The sequence below is a fragment of the Phoca vitulina genome, unplaced genomic scaffold (genome assembly GCF_004348235.1).
Source record: "Phoca vitulina isolate PV1807 unplaced genomic scaffold, GSC_HSeal_1.0 scaffold33, whole genome shotgun sequence".
NCBI classification, from domain to species: Eukaryota; Metazoa; Chordata; class Mammalia; order Carnivora; family Phocidae; genus Phoca; species Phoca vitulina.
In genome coordinates, this window is record NW_022589736.1 from 22,497,538 (window position 1) to 22,518,208 (window position 20,671).

The 20,671-nt window shown below is 37.8% G+C and overlaps 1 protein-coding gene and 1 pseudogene across 1 annotated transcript in view; both read right to left on the reverse strand.

Moving 5' to 3' along the window:
• The window catches only part of DNAJC1 (DnaJ heat shock protein family (Hsp40) member C1), a 234,831-nt gene that overhangs the window by 33,988 nt on the left and 180,172 nt on the right, over window positions 1–20,671 (reverse strand). The gene's annotated exons all lie outside the window — the stretch shown is intronic.
• Window positions 3,178–6,884, reverse strand: LOC116645367 (annotated as a pseudogene).

A 20,671-nucleotide genomic window follows, 5' to 3' on the forward strand; every position in this document is an offset into this window, starting at 1 on the left:
AGTGAGTGAGAGAGCACAAGCAGCAGGAGAGGGAGAAGCAGACTCCCTGCTGAGCAGGGAGCCCAATTCGGGGCTCCATCCCAGGACCCTGGGATCGTCATCTGAGCTGAAGACAGACGCTTAACCAACTGAGCCACCCAAGCACCCCAATATACCACATCATCTTTTTCCCCCCCTTTTTTAAAGATTTTATTTATTTGTCAGAGAGAGCACAAGCAGGGGGAGTGGCAGGCAGAGGGAGAAGCAGGCTCCCCAATGAGCAAGGAGCCCGATGCGGGACTCGATCCCAAGACCCTGGGATCATGACCGCAGCTGAAGGTAGACGCTCAACCAACTGAGCCACCAAAGCATCCCTATACCACATCTTCTTTCTTTTTTTCTGATTTTATTTAATTAATTAATTAATTTATTTATATATTTTCTTTTTAAAAAAAATTTTTATTGTTATGTTAATCACCATACATTACATCATTAGTTTTAGATGTAGTGTTCCATGATTCATTGTTTGTGCATAACACCCAGTGCTCCATGCAGAATGTGCCCTCTTTAATACCCATCACCAGGCCAACCCATCCTCCCACCCCGCTCCCCTCTAGAACCCTCAGTTTGTTTTTCAGAGTCCATCGTCTCCCATGGTTCGTCTCCCCCTCTGATTTCCCCCCCTTCATTCTTCCCCTTCTGCTATCTTCTTTTTTTTTTTTTTTTTTCTTAACATATATTGCATTATTTGTTTCAGAGGTACAGATCTGAGATTCAACAGTCTTGCACAATTCACAGCGCTTACCAGAGCACATACCCTCCCCAGTGTCTATCACCCAGTCACCCCATCCCTCCCACCCCTCCCCCCACTCCAGCAACCCTCAGTTTGTTTCCTGAGATTAAGGAATTCCTCATATCAGTGAGGTCATATGATACATGTCTTTCTCTTTTTGACTTATTTCGCTCAGCATAATACCCTCCAGTTCCATCCACGTCGTTGCAAATGGCAAGATCTCATTCCTTTTGATGGCTGCATAACATTCCATTGTATATATATACACCACATCTTCTTTATCCATTCATCTGTTGATGGACATCTTGGCTCTTTCCACAGTTTGGCTATTGTAGACATTGCTGCTATAAACATCAGGGTGCACGTACCCCTTCAGATCCCTACATTTGTATCTTTGGGGTAAATACCCAGTAGTGCAATTGCTGGATCGTATGTATACCACATCTTCTTATGGACATTTGGGCTCTCTCCAAAGTTTGGCAATTATTGATAATGCTGCTATAAACATTGGGGGTGCATGTACCCCTTCAAATCAGTATTTTTGTATCCTTTGGGTAAATACCTAATAGTGTAATTGCCGGATCATAGGGTAATTCTATTTTTAACTTTTTGAGGAACCTCCATACTGTTTTCCAGAGTGGCTGCACCAGTTCACATTCTCACCAACAGTACAAGAGGGGTCCCCTTTCTCTGCATCCTTGATAACACCTGCTGTTTCTTGTGTTGTTAATTTTACCCATTCTGACAGGTGTGAGGTGGTATCTGATGAGAACTTTTAAGATTTACTCTTAGCAACTTTCAAATATGCAATACAGTATTAACTACAGTTGTCATGCCGCAAATTACATTCCATGACTTATTTCATAACTGGAAGTTTTTACCTTTTGAACTCCTTCATCCATTTCACTTACTCCCTACCCTCCCCCTCTGACAACTACCAATCTGTTCTCTGTATCTATGAGCATGGTTTTTTGTTTGTTTTTAAATTCCAATATAAATGAGATCATATGGTATTTGCCTTACTCTGTCTGACTTATATCACTTAGCATAATGCCCTCAAGGTCCATCCATGTTGTCACAAATGGCAAGAATTCCTTCTTTTTTTATGGTTAAATAATTGTGTGTGTATACACACACACACAAATATATATATTATATATATTTACATATATTATATATATATAATACATATAACATATAATACATATACACAGCATATTTTCTTTATCCTTTCATCTGTCAATGAACACTTAGATGGTTTCCATATCTTGGTTACTGTAAATAATGCTGCAGGGAACATGGAGGTGCATAGAGCTTTTTGAGTTAGTATTTTCAGTTTCCTTCAGATAAGTACCCAGAAATGGAATTGCTGGATCATATGGTAGTTCTATTTTTAATTTCTTGAGGAATCTCCATACTGTTTTCCATAGTGGCTGCACCAATTTACCTTCCCACCAACAGTGTGCACAAAGGTTCTTTCTCTTCCACATCCTTGCCAACATGTTTTTTCTTGTCCTTTTGATACTAGCTATTCTAACAAGTGTGAGGTGATATCTCATTGTGGTTTTGACTTGCATTTCCCTGGTGATTAGTGATCTTGAGCATCTTTTCATGTATCTGTTGGCCATCTGTATGTCTTCTTAAAAATATCTATTTAGATCCTCTGTCCATTTTTTAATCAGGCTGTTTTTCTGCTATTGAGTTGTATTGAGTTCTTTAATGTTTTGGATAGTAACTCCTTATCAGATACAGAATTTGCAAATATTTTCTCCCGTTCAGTGCACTGCCTTTTCATTTTGTTGATGGTTTCCTTTGCTGCGCAGAAGCCTTTTAGTTTGATGTAGTTCTACTTATTTTTGCTTTTGTTGCCTTTACTTTTGGTGTCAGATCCAGAAAGTCATTGCCAAGACCTTTGTCAAGATTACTGCATTTTTTCCTTCTAGGATTTTTAAGACTTCAAGTCTGAGGTTCAAGTTTTTTTTCTAAATTATCTAAGACTTTTATTAACTGGTGCTTGCCATTTGTTGACTTTTTTAAAAACCAAGTTGTAAACTTTTATTACAAATTAAAAATGAGGTTCTTAAAAATCTCAACTTGACCAGATATGAAACAATCTAAAAATCTTTAAAGGTACATTGAGAAAAACCATTTTTTTTTTTAAGACTTTGTCATTACCAAAAAAAGACATCTGTAGGTAAAAATAATAATAAAATGTAAAAAATAATAAAAACCCCATGCTGCATAGATAATGCAGATAGTTCTATTTATCTGATCCAATGGGCAAAAAAAGCAAGCACTTAAGGTCTTCAGCTCCAAACTTTTGTTCATTTCTTATTGCTGGAATTTCATATTCATTTCTTCTTGTTGGACTAAACTGGATGATGGTAGAGATGGTAAGGTGGCATTTAGTCAGCCCTGCCCTGCTCTGCCTAGGGAGTGGATGAATTCTCAGCTGGTGGACTGGCTGCTTTTGTCTCTTTGCCATCTTGTGGTTTAGGGTTTTCTGGGCGTCTGCGACGGTAACTGAAGTTGTGGAGGTACCCACGTTGAGGTGGCTGCTGACCTTGGGTCTCATCTCCTTGATTTTCCTTATCTTCTTTGTTGCCCTCCTCTCTGGTACTGTCTTTGGTGAGGAGGGCCCCTGCAGAATCGTGGTGTATAATCCTGATGCATATTCTGTGTCACTGGTCTACCTGGTTCTCCTGCACCCCGGCTGTCAGCACCTTCCATCACTTCTCCCTGCACAGAAGGGTTGGAAGATTGTGGTCCATGCCCATGGGGGCTCCGCATGTAGTAAGGTGGGAACCCTTGCCTGTGGGAGGGCACCACTGTTGGGCCTGGCCTTCAGAAGCACTCTCCGATCCATCCTTCTCCGCACTCTCACTATTCTGGTAATTCTGCTGGGAGTTGTGTGGAGGACCCCGTGACGTGAGTAGCATCTAAAATGGTTATGGTCTGCTGCGTATTTACTGCTTTACATTGGAGATCCACCAGGGCCTGTCACATTTGCTGCCTCCAAAACCTTTTCTCATTCATCAGACTCCACAGTCTCTCCATCTTCTACACTGTGAAGGTACTTCCTGGGGTTCTTCTTCTTTATGGTAGTCTGGCGCACAAATACATCTTCCTTGGTGTTAGTCCTGTTGATGAAACCATATCCGTTTCTTACACTGAACCATTTTACTGTTCCCACAACCTTCCTTGAGATGATCTTGTTGTCCCTGCTGGCAGGTGCTAGCGATGTGAAGCCACTGCAGTGGTGTGGGACTTGGTGTCTGCAGCACTGAGGGTGGGGTGGCGGCGGCTGCTCATGGCTGCGGTGTTGGTGACGGGGGCCAGCTGTGCCTCCTCCTGGGGTGTGATGGTAACTAGGCCGCTGGAGGCAGTGAGGCTGCTCAGGGCTCTCTGGGGTCCTCTTTCCACAACCCTTTGGAACTCTAGATTCAAGTCTTTAATCCATTTTAATTTTTAAGTGTAAGTGGTGTAAGATAGTGGTCCAGATTCATTCTTTTGCATGTGGCTATTCGGTTTGCCCAACAACATTTATTGAAGGGTCTATCCTTTCTCCAATGGCTTCTCTATCATAAATTAATTGACCATCCATGTGTGAGCTTATTTCTGGGCTCTCTGTTCTATTCCACTAATCTGTGTGCCTGCTTTTTATGCCAATACCATACTTGTGGATTATTATAGCTTTGTAATCTAGTTTGAAATCAGGGAGCATGATGCCTTTAGCTTTGTTCTTTCTCAAGACTGCTTTGGCCACTGGTCTTTGTGGTTCCATACAAATTTTAAAATTGTTCTGTTCTGTGAAAAGTGCCACTGAAATTTTGATAGGGATTGCACTGAATTTATAGATTGCTTTAAGTAGTAGGGTCATTTTAGCAATATTAATTCTTCTAATATATGAGCACAGAGTATCTTTCCATTTATTTGTGTCATCTTCAGTTTCTTTTCATGAATGTCTTATAGTTTTCAGTGTACAGGTCTTTAACTTCCTTGGCTAAATTTATTTCTAGGTATTTTATTCTTTTTGATGCAAATGTACATGGGATTGATTTCTGAAGGGATTTTTTTCCCCTTCAGTTTGTTGTGTACTTTATTTTGTTTGTTGGGAGTTTATTTACAAAGGTATGGGTGGAGGAGGACTTCAAGTGCTAGTGCAGTGTTATTAACAGTGTTGATAGCTAAAACCTGGAAGAGAAGACTCCCAAAGAGTTGGTGTCCTTACAGGTAATAGTGAAATCAGGTGGAGGGACAAAGCTGGCCCAAGATGACCACATCCAGAACCACAGCTGGGACTGGCATCAACTTCTTTTTCTTTCTTTTTTAAAAATATTCTGTCTATCTATCTAGCTATCTAGCTCGCTATTTTAGAGAAAGTGTACACGCATGTGTATTTGAGTCAGGGGTGGAAAGGAGGAGGGGGAAGGGCAGAGGGACAGGGAGAGAGAAAGAATTTCAAGCAGACTCTGAGCAGAGCACAGAGCCAGATGTGGGGCTTCACTCCACAGCCCCAAGATCATGACCTGAGCCGAAACTAAGGGTTGGATGCTTAATCAATTGAGCCACCCAGCCCCCACTGGCATCAGTTTCTAATTAAATTTGTGATATGGAGTAATATGGCAATGTGATAAGACTTTCTCAAGTCTCTAATGATAGTACTAATCTCTGTAATTTTCCTAGGAAAGCAGTAGTTTTGACTTCGTGTTTGGGGGTACTCTTTCTCAACTGGGGTTCCTTGTCTGAACCATAAGATACAGAAAACTAATGAAATGACATTTTTTTAATTCTCCCAAGGATGGTACATAAATAGCATAGGAGAGAAGTTAGTTCATTACACATAATAGATGCATAGGGCAGTAGGGCATAATTCTCTCGTTAAACCCTGCCTGAGAAAGGCTGAGGGAGTAGTTACTGGAGGTTTGCATAATTGAAATCTTAGACTGGTGTTCCTCAGGCTATTTTTCAATAAAGCTTTCCTACCCATTTTTATTCCTTTCCTTAGAACACTGTTAAATAACAAGTTTGGGTTGGGGAAAAGATCTGGAGGGAGGTGTCAAACTACTCCTTGCACAGTCTTTTATCCAGTCCTCTTGTCCTACCCCACACCTTTAATTCCTGAGCTCTTCTGGGCTTCTGTGACGAGTCAGTCTCCTGCAAGGACAGACTGGGAAAGGTAAGGCCTAAGATGCTGGTAATTATCTACTGCTCCCCATCTTATAAAATTTCATTAACATTCCCTGACTGCTATAAGTTGTCTCTTCTATTCTCTTTGTTCCAGGGTTTATGCCTTTTTATTCCTTTATTCTCATTTTGTGAGGATTTAGAAGGGACTAATGATAAACAAATGTGATCAAAGTGATCTATTTACCAAGAATATAATTTTATGTGAAAAGATTTGCGAAGTCTTATTTAAAATGGTGAAACACACTACATTATTCAAATTCTAATCTAAATAGTATGTACTAGAATCATCCATTCACGATAATTTAATATGGTAACAAAGAGCTGACTCCATTTTATGTTTGATTGCTGATAGCTTTGAAGTCTCACTCTTTCATCTTCCCCTTGTGCCCTACATCTGGGCAAGCTGTTAAGAAACCCCAGGAAACTGAGACCTTGCAAGGCCCTCCCTGTGCACAAGAACCCTTACCCCAGCCCCACTCTCAAGCACAGTGAAAAACTCCAAGCCAGTCTCCTTTTCCTTGTTCTGTCAAGCAATTTTGGGCTAATATGGGAAGTCTGCCCTGTTTGCCTCAGAGAGCCTTATTATATAATAAGCCAAATTTGGGGTGTGGAGGAGGTCCATCCTGTCCCTGCAAGGCGGCCACACAATTGGTATTGGAAGCAGGATGTCTAGAGGACCACTCCCGCTGGCTGAGGAACTTGCTTCAGTTTGTTACCTGGCTCTGTGCTGTATTTGCTGAGTTCTACCAAGCCTCTGTTATAGACTGAACTGACTTAAGGTGGAAGTTTCAATAACTGGTGTTTAGGGAGAGGAGTATGGGATTGGGCCCTCCTTTAGGTTGCCTTGAGTCATGTGTCTCAGCTCAAACTTGTCTTGTGTGTCTTACATTGAATTGTGTGTTGTGATTCCATCATAAGCCATGACTGACACTAGATTCAGGAAAGACTCATCCTGTGATCAACTGACTGGTTGTGTGTCTCAATCAGATGTTAGCCCCTATTCTATAGAGGGTGTAGGGGAAAAGACTTATAGCTTCTACAATACTTAAGCCCATTGGTTGGTCATTTGTGTGTGGAAGAACAGCAGGCATTATTTGAAGAGTTGAATTACTCAGATTTATTCTAAAGGCACATGGCTCAGTAGGACCCTACAAAATTCTTCTGTAGCTTCTGCTGCCTATTTCTCTGACCCCAGAAAGATCTTGATCCTTAGGGTTATAGGGAAAAACGCCCATGGGATACTTGTGGCACAGCCAAGGCACTCATTCAACCACTGTCATGGGGAAGAGCCCTAATCCTGATGATACTGATTTGAGTCTCTCTGAAGGAAGAAGTTGATAAATATGAGCAGTGTAGAGAAGACATCCCTGAAATCTAGTAACCACCAGCAGTAGCAGGAAAAAAGAAAAAGAAACCTGGATACAGAGGGAGTGCATTGGTTTGTTAGGGTGGCTGTAATAAAATACCATAGACTGAGTGGCTTAGACAATAGAAATCTATTTTCCCATAGTTCCAGAGGCTAGAAGTCCAAGATTAAGGTGCCATCAGAGTTGTTTCTGGTGAGGCCTCTCTTCCTGGCTTATAGATGGCCTTTCCTCTGTATGTGAGAGGAAGAGAAAGAGAAAGAGATCCCTGTCTCTCTTCCTCTTCTTATAAGGACACCAGTTCTGTCAGATTAGGGCCCCACTCTTATGACCTCATTTAACTTCAATTACCTCCTTAAAGGCCCCATTTCCAAATAGTCAGTTTGGGGCTTTGGGCTTCAATGTGTGAAAGGGGGAGGGGGGGGACACAGTTCAGTCTACAATAAGGAGGAAACAAAAACTAAAACAAAAGTCCACAATTAGGCCCAGTTGGTAACCCGAATACTAAAAGGGCACAGATTGACTTTGTGCCTCTATAATACTGGTTCTCAATTAATTTAAAATCTGCTGAAATACACCAATTGCCAAACTTCCATGGCTTTAATACAGGGGCTCAAATTATGGTTATACTGAGGAGACCAATTAGTTTAAACAAAGTGCCACCTATAATATTAGGGGAACTACTGAACATGATGAGAGGACAAACAGGTATGCCTCACTCTAACCACAGGAACTACTCTTGCCAAATTGCTCATGGTTGCAGTACTTATCTCCTAAAATATCCCATAGTGGTCATGGACTCTCTGACTGGATGAGTAATAAAATTAAGTAGTTGGCACTTACAAATTATCTTGATAAAATGGAACCACATGGACCTCCTCTCCCATTAAAACAGATAATATGGTCCAGTGTATATTAAAACATGGCCTTTTTAATGATTGAAACCCACTATACACATTTAGACACATTTAGAGAAGGGGTGATTATCCCACTGCTTTGCCATTCAACAGCTCAATTTGGCCTGCTCTTAAACTTGGGAAGAATGAATGGTGCCTCATGGTGGATTACCTCAAGCTTCATGCTATGGACCTCATTAATGTCCCCATAGTCAATATTATTGCAGTTACTGACTTCATCCTATCAGCAACTGGTAAATATTTTGCCATTATAGATTTGGTGAATATGTTTTGTTCAGTGACTATTTCAACAGCCTCTTGACTGCAGTTTTTTTTTTTTAATAATTTTTTATTTATTCATTTGAGACAGAGAGCTAGAGAGAGAGCAGGAGCAGTGGGGGGGGGGGCAGAGGAAGAGGGAGAAGGAGACTCCCCGCTGAGCAGGGAGCCCGACGCAGGGCTCGATCCCAGGACCTGGAGATCATGACCTGAGCCGAAGGCAGACGCTTAACCATCTGAGCCACCCAGGCACCGCCCCCCCCTTTTTAAGATTGATTGATTTATTTTAGAAAGAGAGAGAGCAAGTGGGGGGGGGCAGAGAGAGAGGGAGAGGGAAATCCAAGCAGACTCCATGGCTAAGAGTGGAGCCTGACGTGGGGTTTGATCTCACGATCCTGAGATCACGACCTGAGCCAAAACCAAGACCTGGATGCTTAACCATCTATGTCATCCAGGTGTCCCTTGACCACAGTCTCCCTCACCTCCAAAGTATGATATACTTCTACCCAGCTACCATGGGGAGCCTCAACAGCCCTGTCATCACACACAGTCTTTAAGGGCAAGATCTTAACTATATCCTGCTTTCTCCAGGAAGACAGGTATGACATTACATTGGTGACTTTGTCCCCTGAGATTTGTTTGACCTACTCATTCAGCAGCTCACAAAAAGAAAATGGGTCACTGCCTCATACTTAGTGTAACGTCCTGCAAACTTGGTTAAAGTCTTGAAAATTAACTGGTAAACAGAGGGCTGCCCTACTCATGATGCTGTCAAGAAACAGCTATTGATTCTCTCAGACCCACAACTTCTTTTAGGCCTTTTTGGGTTCTAGAGGAAACACATTTCTCCTTTATGTGTTGTACTTAAGTCCTTTTATGCTGTTACTTGCAAACTGCCTCTCCTTGAGTGGGGGCCCCCTTTTTAATACAAGGCTCTAGAATCCATCCAAATTTGCAAAATAACCGACACTCCTGTTAATGCCCCCCAGAGACTCCTTCACTGTAGAGGTTTTGGCAACTTTCTGTCAGCATCAGAATACGATTTATATATAAATAATAACTTTAAAATGGTAAAACCACAAATATTTGGATTTTGCTAAAATTAAACTTTTGGCCTTCCAAAGAAACTATTTAAAAAATGAAAAGGAAAGCCACAAATTGGGAGCAAATATTCCACAACACATACAGAAAAAAAAGAAGACTCATATCACAATTTGTTTATTCATTCTCCTATTGATGGACATTTGGGTAGCGGCCAGCTGTTGGTTATCATGTATTATGAATACACAGCTGCTATGGACATTTATTTATACCTGTCTTAATGGTCATATGTTTTAATTCCTCTTGGGTAAATAGCTGGTGGTGGAATTGCGAGGTCATAGGGAAAGTATACATTTTATTTTATAAGAAATATGTACCCAAAAGATATGGGTACATATTTTTCCAAACAAGTTGGATTGTTTTACATTCTAACCAGCAGTGTATGAAGGGTCCCTTCAGGTCCTCACCCACACTTGATATTACCAGTTGTTTTATTTTGGTAATAATTTGCATTTCCCATATTACAAATGATCTAGTTTACATTTGTTTACATTTACATATGTTTATTGACCAACTGTATCTACTTTTATGAATGTGTTTATGTCTTATTTGTTAATTCAGAGTTCTTTGTTTTGTGGACACAAGATCTTGTCAGATATGTTTTATGAATATTTTCTTCCATTCTGTAACTTATATTTTCATTTAAAATCCTTTTAGTTTGAAATAATTTCAGACTTAGAAAAGTTGTAAAAATAGTATGGAGTTCCCATATGCTCGTAATCCAGCTACCTATGATGTAAATACACTTTTATTGAAGTATAATTGACATATAACATTATATTAGTTTCAGGTGTATAATGATTTGCTATTTGTATATATTTCAAATTGGTCACCACAGTAAGTCTAGTTAAATCAGTCACCATACATAGTACAAATTTTTTTCTTTTGATAAAAACTTTTAAGATCTATTCTCTTAGCAACTTTCAAATGTGCAATACCATACTAATGATAGTCACCATGTTGTATAATATATCTCTATAACTATTTTAAGCTGGAAGTTTGTACCTTTTGACTCCCTTTACCCACTTTGCCCATCCCTTACCTCTGGCAACCACCAGTTTATTCTCTGTATCTATGTGCCTTGTCTTGGAGCTTACCATCTATGTTTTCTTCTAGGAGTTTTATGGTTTCAGGTCTTATGTTCAAGTCTTTAATCCATTTTGAATTAATTTTTGTGTACGATGTAGGATAGTAGTCCAGATTCATTCTTTTGCATGTGGCTGTCCAGTTTTCCCAACACCATTTGCTGAAGAGACTTTCCTTTCTTCATTCTATATTCTTGGCTCCTTTATCGTAAATTAATTGGCCATATATGTGTGGGTTTATTTCTAGGCTTTTTATTTTGTTCCATTGTTCTATGTGTCTGTTTTCATGCCAATACCATAGTGTTTTGATTACTATAGTTTTGTAATAGTTTGAAACCAGGGAGCATGATGCCTACAGCTTTCTTTCTCAAGACTGCTTTGGCTGTTCAGAGTCTTTTGTGGTTCCATAGACATTTTAGGATTGTTTGTTCTATTTCTGTGAAAAATGCCATTGGAATTTTAATATGATTGCACTGAATCTACAGATTGCTTTGCATAGTATGGACATTTTAGCAATATTAATTCTTCCAATCTATGAGCATGGTATATCTTTCCATTTATTTGTGTCTTCTTCAGTTTCCTTCATCTTTGTTAATAGATAGTATACAGGGCTTTTATCTTCATGGTTAAATTTATTCTTACGTATTTTATTTTTTTTGTATAACTGATTTTTGTGTCCTGAAACCTTACTGAATTCATTGATTGGTTCTAACAGTTGATTGGTGGAATATTTAGGGTTTAAAAACATATAATACCATGTCATCTACAAAAGTGACAGTTTTACTTCTTCCTTTCCAATCTGGATGTCTTTTATTTCTTTTTCTTGCCTAATTGCTCTGACAAGTACTTCCAACATTATGCTGAATAAGAGTGGTGAAAGTGGGCATCCTAGTTTTGCTCCTAATCTTAGAGGAAAAGCTTTCACTGTTGAGTATGATGTTAGCTGTGCGCTTGTCATAAATGGCTTCTGTTGAGTATGTTCCTTCTATACCCACTTGGTTGAGATTTTTATCATGAATGGATGCCGAATTTTGTCAAAAGCTTTTTTTTCTGCATCTGCTGTGATATTAGAACTTTAATCTTCATTTTGTTAATGTGATATATCATGTGGATTGATTTGCAGATGTTGAACTGTCCTCTCACCCCTGGAATAAATCACACTTGATCATGGTGTATGGTACTTTTGATATATTGCTAAGTCTGGTTTGCTAATATTCTGTTCAGGATTTTTACATCTATGTTCATGAGAGATATTGGCTTGTAATTTTTTCTTGTGCCATCTTTTTCTGGTTTTGGTATCAGGGTATTTTTTTTTTTTTTTGAAAAGTTTAAAAAGGATTGGGATTAATTCCTCTTTGAATTTTTGGTAGAATTCACCAGTGAAGCCGTCGGGGTCTGGACTTCTGTTTGTTGGCAGATTTTTGATTAATGATTCAATGTCTTTACTAGTAATCAGTCTGTTCAGATTTACTATTTCTTTTTTTTTTTTTTTTTAAAGCAAGCTCTGTACCCAACATGGGGCTTGAACCCACAACCCCAAGATCAAGAGTCACATGTTCTACCAACTGAGCCAGCCAGGCATCCCTCAGATTTTCTATTTCTTCATGATTCAGTCTTGGTCAGTTGTATGTTTGTAGGAACATCCATTTCTCTGAGGTTGTCCAATCTGTTGGTGTATAACTGTTCACAGTCTCATATGGCCCTTTATATTTCTGTAGTATAAGATGTAATGTTTCCTGTTTTATTTCTGATTTTGAGTCCTTTTTTCTTGGTGAGCCTAGTTAAAGGTTTGTCAATTTTGTCTTTCAAAGAAGTAGGTCTTAGTTCCATTGAAACTTCAGAACTTTAGTTCTGATCTTTATTTCCTTCTGACTAATTCAGTGCTTTGTTTATTCTTTTTCTAGTTCCTTGAGGTAGAAAGTTAGGTTGTTTGACATTTTTCTTGTTTTTTTTTTTCAAAGATTTATTTATTCATTTTTGAGAGAGAGAGAGACAGTGAACATGAGCAGGGGGTGGGGCAGAGGGAGAAGCAGACTCCCCAATAAGCAGGAGGCTCGATGTGGGGCTAGATCTCAGGACCCTGGGATCATGACCTGAGCTGAAGGCAGATGCTTACTGACTGAGCCAACCAGGCGCCCTCTTGTTTTCTTGATATAGCATTTATTGCTATGAACTTACCTTTTAAAACTGCTTTTGCTGCATCCCATAAGTTTTGGTATATTGTATTTTCATTTTCATTTGTTTCAACATACTTCATTTTCTTCTTTGACCCACTGGTTGTTCAGCTGCATGTTGTTTAATCTCCACATATTTGTGAATTTTCTAGTACACTTTTAATTGATTTCTAGGATATTGTGGGAATGACTTACAAGGATAGGTTATAAAAGACATCACAGCTTCTGTCTTGCTCTCTCTTCTATCACTTGGCTCTGGAGAAAGTCAGTGCCAACTTGTGAGGGCATTCAAGCAGTCCAACTGATAAGCAGTGATAGGAAGAGATAGTCTCTCCTCAAGATCAAAGGGCAACCATTCTTATTGTCTAGTATAGTGAAGATACTGCCTCCCTCTGGAGGAAAGGGCAGTCATGCTTACTGCCCATTATAAAAAGATTTGGGTTCCCTAAACTTCGGGTTCCTCTTCTGTAACATAATCCACTGGTTGTATAAGGAGTCATATGGACCTCTTTGTATTGCCCTGTGGGAATAGGGCTTAGGGAACCAAAAGAAAAATGCTAATACTCTAGCTACTGTTTTTGCTGTAATACAATGTCCTTTGTCTCTGATCAAGGAGTCTTGTGTCTTCAAAAAGCATGAAACTATGGTAGTTTAACTTACTCATTTGCAAGTAGAGTAAAATTTACAGCTCTTCATAGTTCTTGACAATTTGGTGACAAAGATGGGACTACACTTGGTGTCTCTCTCTCTCTCAAATAAATAAAATCTTAGAACAAAACTCCCCCTATTTTAAATAAAGAAATGTTCAATCTATTTAAATCTTTATCCCTGCTTATAGAATAATGCTGTATAGTCTGTCTGATCATGTAGGCAAAGGACCTAAATCATGACTTCCAGTGTTTGTTTTTTTTCCCCCATTTTCTTTTTTAGTCACATCTTTCTATTGTTCTATAGTAGTTATATCTTGTCTTGCTTTTCCTAAAATAATAATACTGTCATTACCTTTAAGATTAGGAAACTGGCAAAAAGGGATATAATGATATTTTTAAGGCCTCCTAGGAAGTCAATACAGTAGCCAAATTAGGATTAACAGTTCCTAATGATAATGCTGCTATAAACATTGGAGTGCATGTATCCCTTTGAATTAGTAATTGTGTATTCTTTAGGTAAATACCTACTGGTGCAATTACTGGATCATAGGGTAGTTCTATTTTTAACTTTCTGAGGAAACTCCATACTGTTTTCCAGAGTGGCTGTACCAGTTTGTATTCCCACCAACAATGTAAGAGGGTTCCTCTTTCTCCACATCCTCGCCAACCCTCCTTTCTTTTGTTGATTTTAGCCATTCTGACAGGTGTGAGGTGATATCTCATTGTAGTTTTGATTTGTATTTCCCTGATGATGAGTGATGTTGAGCATCTTTTCCTTTGTCTGTTGGCCATCTGTATGTCTTTTTTGGAAAAACGTCTACTCATGTCTTCTGCCCATTTTTTAGTTGGATTATTTGGTTTTTGGGTATTGAGGAGTCTGACAAGTTCTTTATAGATTTTGGATACTAACCCTTTATCAGATAATGACATTCGCAAATATCTTCTCCCATTCCATAGGTTGCCTTTTAGTTTTGATTGTTTCCTTCACTGTGCAAAAGCTTTTTATTTTGATGTAGTCCCAAGAGTTTATTTTTTGCTTTTATTTCCCTTGCTTCAGGAGACATATCTAGAAAAATGTTGATATGGCTGATGTCACAGAAATTTCTGCTTGTGCTCTCTTCAAGGATTTTTATGGTTTCAGGTCTCACATTTAGGTCTTCAATCCATTTGAGTTTATTTTTGTGTATGGTGTAAGAGAGTGGTCTAGTTTCGTTCTTTAGCATGTTGCTGTCCAATTTTTCTGACACCATTTGTTGAAGATTAATTGACCATATAGTTGTGGGTTCATTTCTGGGTTTTCTTTTTTTCTTTTAAATTTATTTATTTCACAGAGAGAGAGAGGGAGTGGGAGAGGGAGAAGCAGGCTTCCTGCCGAGCAGGGAGCCTGATGCGGGGCTTGATCCCAGGACCCTGGGATCATGACCTGAGCTGACGGCAGTTGCTTAATCAACTGAGCCACCCAGGTGCCCCCCATTTCTGGGTTTTCTATTATGCTTCATTGATCTATGTGTCTGTTTTTGTGTGGAAATAGCCCAAGTGTCCATCAAATGATGCACTGATAAGGAAGACATGGTATATACATAGAATATTATTCAGCCATAAAGAAGAATGAAATCTTGCCATTTGCAACAACATGGATGGAGGTAGAGAGTATTATGCTAAGTGAAATAAAGTCAGTCAGAGAGACAAATACCATATGATTTCACTCATGTAGAATTTAAGAAACAAAACAAGCAAAGGGAAAAAAGAGAGAGGCAAACCAAGAAACAGACTCTTAACTATAGAGAACTGATGGTTACCAGAGGGGAGAAGGATGGGGTGACCGGTTAAGTAGGTGATGGGATTAAGGCATTTACTTGTGATGAGCCCTGGGTGTTGTATGGAAGTGTTGAATCATTATATTGTACACCTGAAACTAATATTACATGGTATATTAACTAAGTGGAATTTGAATAAAAACTAAAAAAAAAAAAAGTTCCTAATGAAAGAAAAAAAAGTATTCTGGACAAAAATATAAATGACTAAACCCCAACTTATTACTATATCATTTATATATGCATACATTACATATGTAATATAAAATATGTATTTACTATATTATTTAGGAAGACTTGAAAATGAGCACTGGTAAGTTTATATTAGAAAATTTTTGTGCAGTCATTAGTTTCTACTGTTTTTAATATGCTGAAAGGTAGAAAATGTCTTCTAATGGATTACAGTAATACTGCCTGAAACTCTTGTTTTTAGAACAATACTGAAGAGTAAAGTATCAAATGTCAGTTATATGCATCACTATTACACTATTTAGGATAAAGTAAAATCATATTTCAAGACTAACATGATGTTAATAGAAAAATTTTAGAGCATGACAATGGCTTTAAGAACTCATGAAAAAGCAGTTAAAATTACTTTTTTTCAGTTTTGGCAGAAATGAATTAGTCTACCAGCTTGTCAGTCATGCTTTGAAATTCAAGTTCTAAAAATGTGTTGACTTACTACTAACATAATTTAAAATTATAGAAGATTAGATATGTAGTACATGGGAGATAGCCTTTAAAATTTATTTAGTTTGGCCACACTTAGTAAAAAAATAAATTTATTAAATCATTATTGAATGCATTAAGATCTAAACAGCATACTATAAATTCACCTATTTAAAGTATCTAATTTAATGTTTCTTAGTATATTCAGAGTTGTGCAACGATCACTACAATCAATGTTAAAACATTTCCTCATCCCCAGAAGAAATCTTTTACCTTTGCTCCAACCTCCTCAGCACTAGACAACCACTACTCTACCTTCTGTTTCTAAAATTTTCCCTAATCTGGGTATTTCATGTATGTGGAACCATACAGTGTGTGGTCTTTTCTGACTGGCTTCTTTTACTTAGCATAATGTTTTCAAGGTTCCTGCTACAGTATGTATCAAAGTACAGTTCCTTTTTATTGCCAAATAATATTTCAGTGTATGGGTATACCACATTTTGTTCATCCAGTCATCATCTGATGGATACTTGGATTGTTTAAACTTTTTGACTATTATGAATAATACTGCTATAGACATGTCATGTATAAGCTTTTGTGTAGACATGTTTCATTCCCTTGATTAGACACCTAAGAATGGGATTGCTGAATCATATGGTAACTCTTTAACTTTTTGAGGAACTGCTTTCCAAAGCAGTTGCACCATTTTACATCTCACCAGCCATTCACGAGAGTTCCATATTTCTCCATGTCTTTGCCAAGATTTTTTATTATCTTTTTTTTATTATGGCCAACCTACTGGGTGTAACGTGATCTCTCACTGGTTTGCCTTTCCCTGATGTGAAATATATATTCTACATATATACCTGATAAGGTTCTGGTATCCAGCATACATAAAGAACTCTTACTCAACAATAAAAAAGGCAAATAACCCTTAATTAGGCAAGTGGGCAAAATATCTTAATAGACATTTTTCCAAAGAAGACATACAAATGGCCAGTAAGCATATGAAAATATACTCAATATCATTAGCTACCAGAGAAATGTAAATCAAAACCACAATGGGTGGGTCCAGTATCAGGTAAGTAAGATTTTGAGACCTAAGGCTCAAGAAATCAGGGATTAGATCATACAAGGCTTTGATGGCCTTCTTAGACAGTGCCAGGTACATAATAAGCATCTATAAGTGCTTCACATGTATTAAATCATTTAATACTCAACAATCTATGAGAGGATCACAGAGCATTGAGTATATAACTTGTTTAAGAGCTTACAAATTTGATCCACTATTAAAAATCCACCAATGTTCCCCATTTCCTATAGGAAAAAAAATTCAGGTTCCTATGCATGACATCCAAAGACTTGGTATCTCTCCAGTTTTATTTCATCTAATCACTGCCTCATACTTTATGCCTCAGATATCCAAAACTACTGGCTGAACAGTCAGGCTGTTACTCTGTGCCTTTTTGAATATTTTCCTTCTGCCCAGAATGCACTACTCTGCATGGTCTACCTAACTCCTCCTCTATTAAGAATAAGTTTCCTGGGAGAGGCCCACCCAGTCTGTCCTCATTGGAAAACCTCTTAAGCACTCCTGATTCTCAAGCCTTCAGACTTGGACTGGAATCTATACCACCACTCTCTGGTCCTCCTCACCAAAGACAGCCTTCAAATTACACTACAGGCCTTTCTGGGTATCTAGCTTGCAGTCAGCAGATCATGGGACTTCTCAGCCTCCAAAGTCACTTGCAAGCTCTGGATTAAAAATCAGCATATATAAAACTGAACAGGATTTTACTGGCTTTGGAGCTCAGGAAGATGGCAGAATAGAAGAAACCTGAGCTCACCTCCTCCCACAGACACATCAGGCTGCACTCAATATAGTGCAGCTCACTCTGAAAATGATCTGAAGACTAGCAGAACAGCTCTCCCACAGCTAAAGATAGATATAAAGAAAAAGCCACATCAAGAAGGGTAGGAGGGGCAGAGACCTAAAGACATTTACAGACTTAAAGTGAAGGGATGAAAAAACACATACCATGCAAATGAGAGTGGAAAAAAAAGCTGGGGTAGCAATATTTATATCAAACAAAATAGACTTTAAAACAAAGACTGTAACAAGAGACAAAGAAAGGCATTACATAATAATAAAGGATCAATCCAACAAGAGGATAAAACAATTGTAAATCTGTGCTAGGAGCACACCATAGGAGCACAAATGGAAGCATAAATGTACACATCAAACATGAACAGACAAAAAGGGAGAAACTGACAGTAATACAGTAATAGTAGAGGACTTTAACACCCTCTTTACATTAATGGATAGATCATCCAGACAGAAAACCAATAAGGAAACAGTGGCTTTGAATGACAAATTAGACTAGATGGCCTTAATAGATATATACAGGACATTCCATCCAAAAACAGAATACACATTCTTTTCAAGTGCGTATGAAACATTCTCCAGGATAAATCACATGGTAGGCCACAAAATAAGTCCTAATGAATTTAAGAAGATTGAAATCATCAATCATTTTTGTCTAAACACAACAGTATGAAACTAGAAATCAATTATAAGAAAAAAAGGGGGGGGAACACAAAACATGTGGAGGCTAAACAACATGTTACTAAACAACCAATGGGTCAAGGAAGAAATTAAAGAAGAAATCGAAGAATACTCTGAGACAAATGAAAATGGGAACACAATATCTCAAAATCTTTGGGACACAGCAAAAGCAGTTTATAAGGGAAGTTCATAGCGATACCTTCCTACTCAAGAAAGAAGAAACATCTCAAAACAATCCAGCCTTACAAATCTAAAGGAACTAGAAAAAGAAGAACAAATGAAGCTGAAAGTTAGTTAGTAGAAGGAGAAAATAATAAAGAGTGGAAATAAATGAAATAGAAACTAACCAGAAAAGATCAATAAAACTAAGCTGTTGTTTCAAAAGAGAAACAAAACTGATAAACTTTTAGCTAACTCAGCAAGTAAAAGAGTGGACTCAAATGAAACCAGAAATGAAGGGGAGTAAGTTATAACTGCAACCAGAGAAATATAAAGAATTATAAGCGACTGTAAAAAATTATATGCCAACCAAATTGAACAACCTAAGAAATGGATAAATTCCTAGAAACATGCAATCTTCTAAAACTGAATCAGGAATAAATAGAAAATTTGAACAGATCAGTTACTAGTAATGAAGAGGAGTTGGTAATCAAAACCCCCAACAAACAAAAGTCCATGACCAGATGGCTCTACTGGTGAATTCTACCCAATATTTAAAGAAAATTAAGACCTATTCTTCTCAAACTAGTACAAAAATTTGAAGAGGAAGGAATGCTTTCACATTCATTCTATGAAGCCATCATTACCCTGATACCAAAACCAGATAAAGACACTACAAAAAAAGAAAATTACAGTCTAATATCCCTCGTAAACACAGATGCAAAAATCCTCAACAAAATATTAGCAAACTGAAACCAGCAATGCATTAAAAAGGATCATTCACCACAATCAAGTGGAATTTATTCCAGGGATATAGGATGGTTCAACATATGCAAATCAATGTGATACACCACATTAACAAAATGAATGATAAAAATCATATGATCTCAGTAGATGAAGAAAAAGCATTGACAAAATTCAACATCCATTCGTGATAACTCTCAACAAAGTGGGTTTAGAGGCAACATATCTCAACATAATAAAATCCATATATAACAAACCCACAGGTAAAAACATACTCAATGGTAAAAAGCTGAGGACTTTTCCTCTAAGATCAGAAACAAGACAAGGATGTCCATTCTCACCACTTTTATTCACTGTAGTACTGGAAGTCCTAGCTGCAGCAATCAGACAAGAAAAAGAAATAAAAGGCATCCACATTGGTAAGGAAGAAGTAAAACTTTCACTATTTGCAGATGACATACAGAAACCCTAAACAGTCTGCCAAAAAACTACTAGAATAAGTGAATTCAGTAAAGTTGCAGGATACAAAATTAATATAAAGAAATCTGTGTCATATCTACACACTAATAACAAACTACCAGAAAGAGAAAGAAATCTCATTTATAAGTGCATCAAAAAGAATAAAATACCTAGGAATAAATTTAACCAAGGAGTTGAAGACCTATATTTTGAACACTGTAAGACACTGATGAAAGAAACCGAAGATGAAACAAATGTGAAGCTATATCATGTTCATACATTAGAAGAATTAATATTGTTAAAATAGCCATAACTACCCAAAGCATTCTACAGATTTAGTGCAATCACTATTTTTTCATTGAACTAGAACAAATAATCCTAAAATCTGTAATTTGTATGGAACCACAAAAGACCCTGAATAGTCAAAGCAGTCTTGAAAGAACAAAGCTGGAGGTATCACAACCCCACATTCCAAACTATACTACAAAGCTAGAGTAATTGAAACAGTATGGCAGTGGCTCAACAAATAGATACACATATCATTAGAACAGAATAGAGCATCCAGAAATAAATCCACAATTATTTGGTCAAATTAGTCTATAACAAAGGTGGCAAGAATATACAACGGGGAAATAATTTTGGGAACACTGCACAGCTGCATGCAAAAGAATGAAGCTAGACCACTTTCTTACACCATACACAAAATTAAATTCAAAATGGACTAATGACCTAAATATGAGACTTAAATA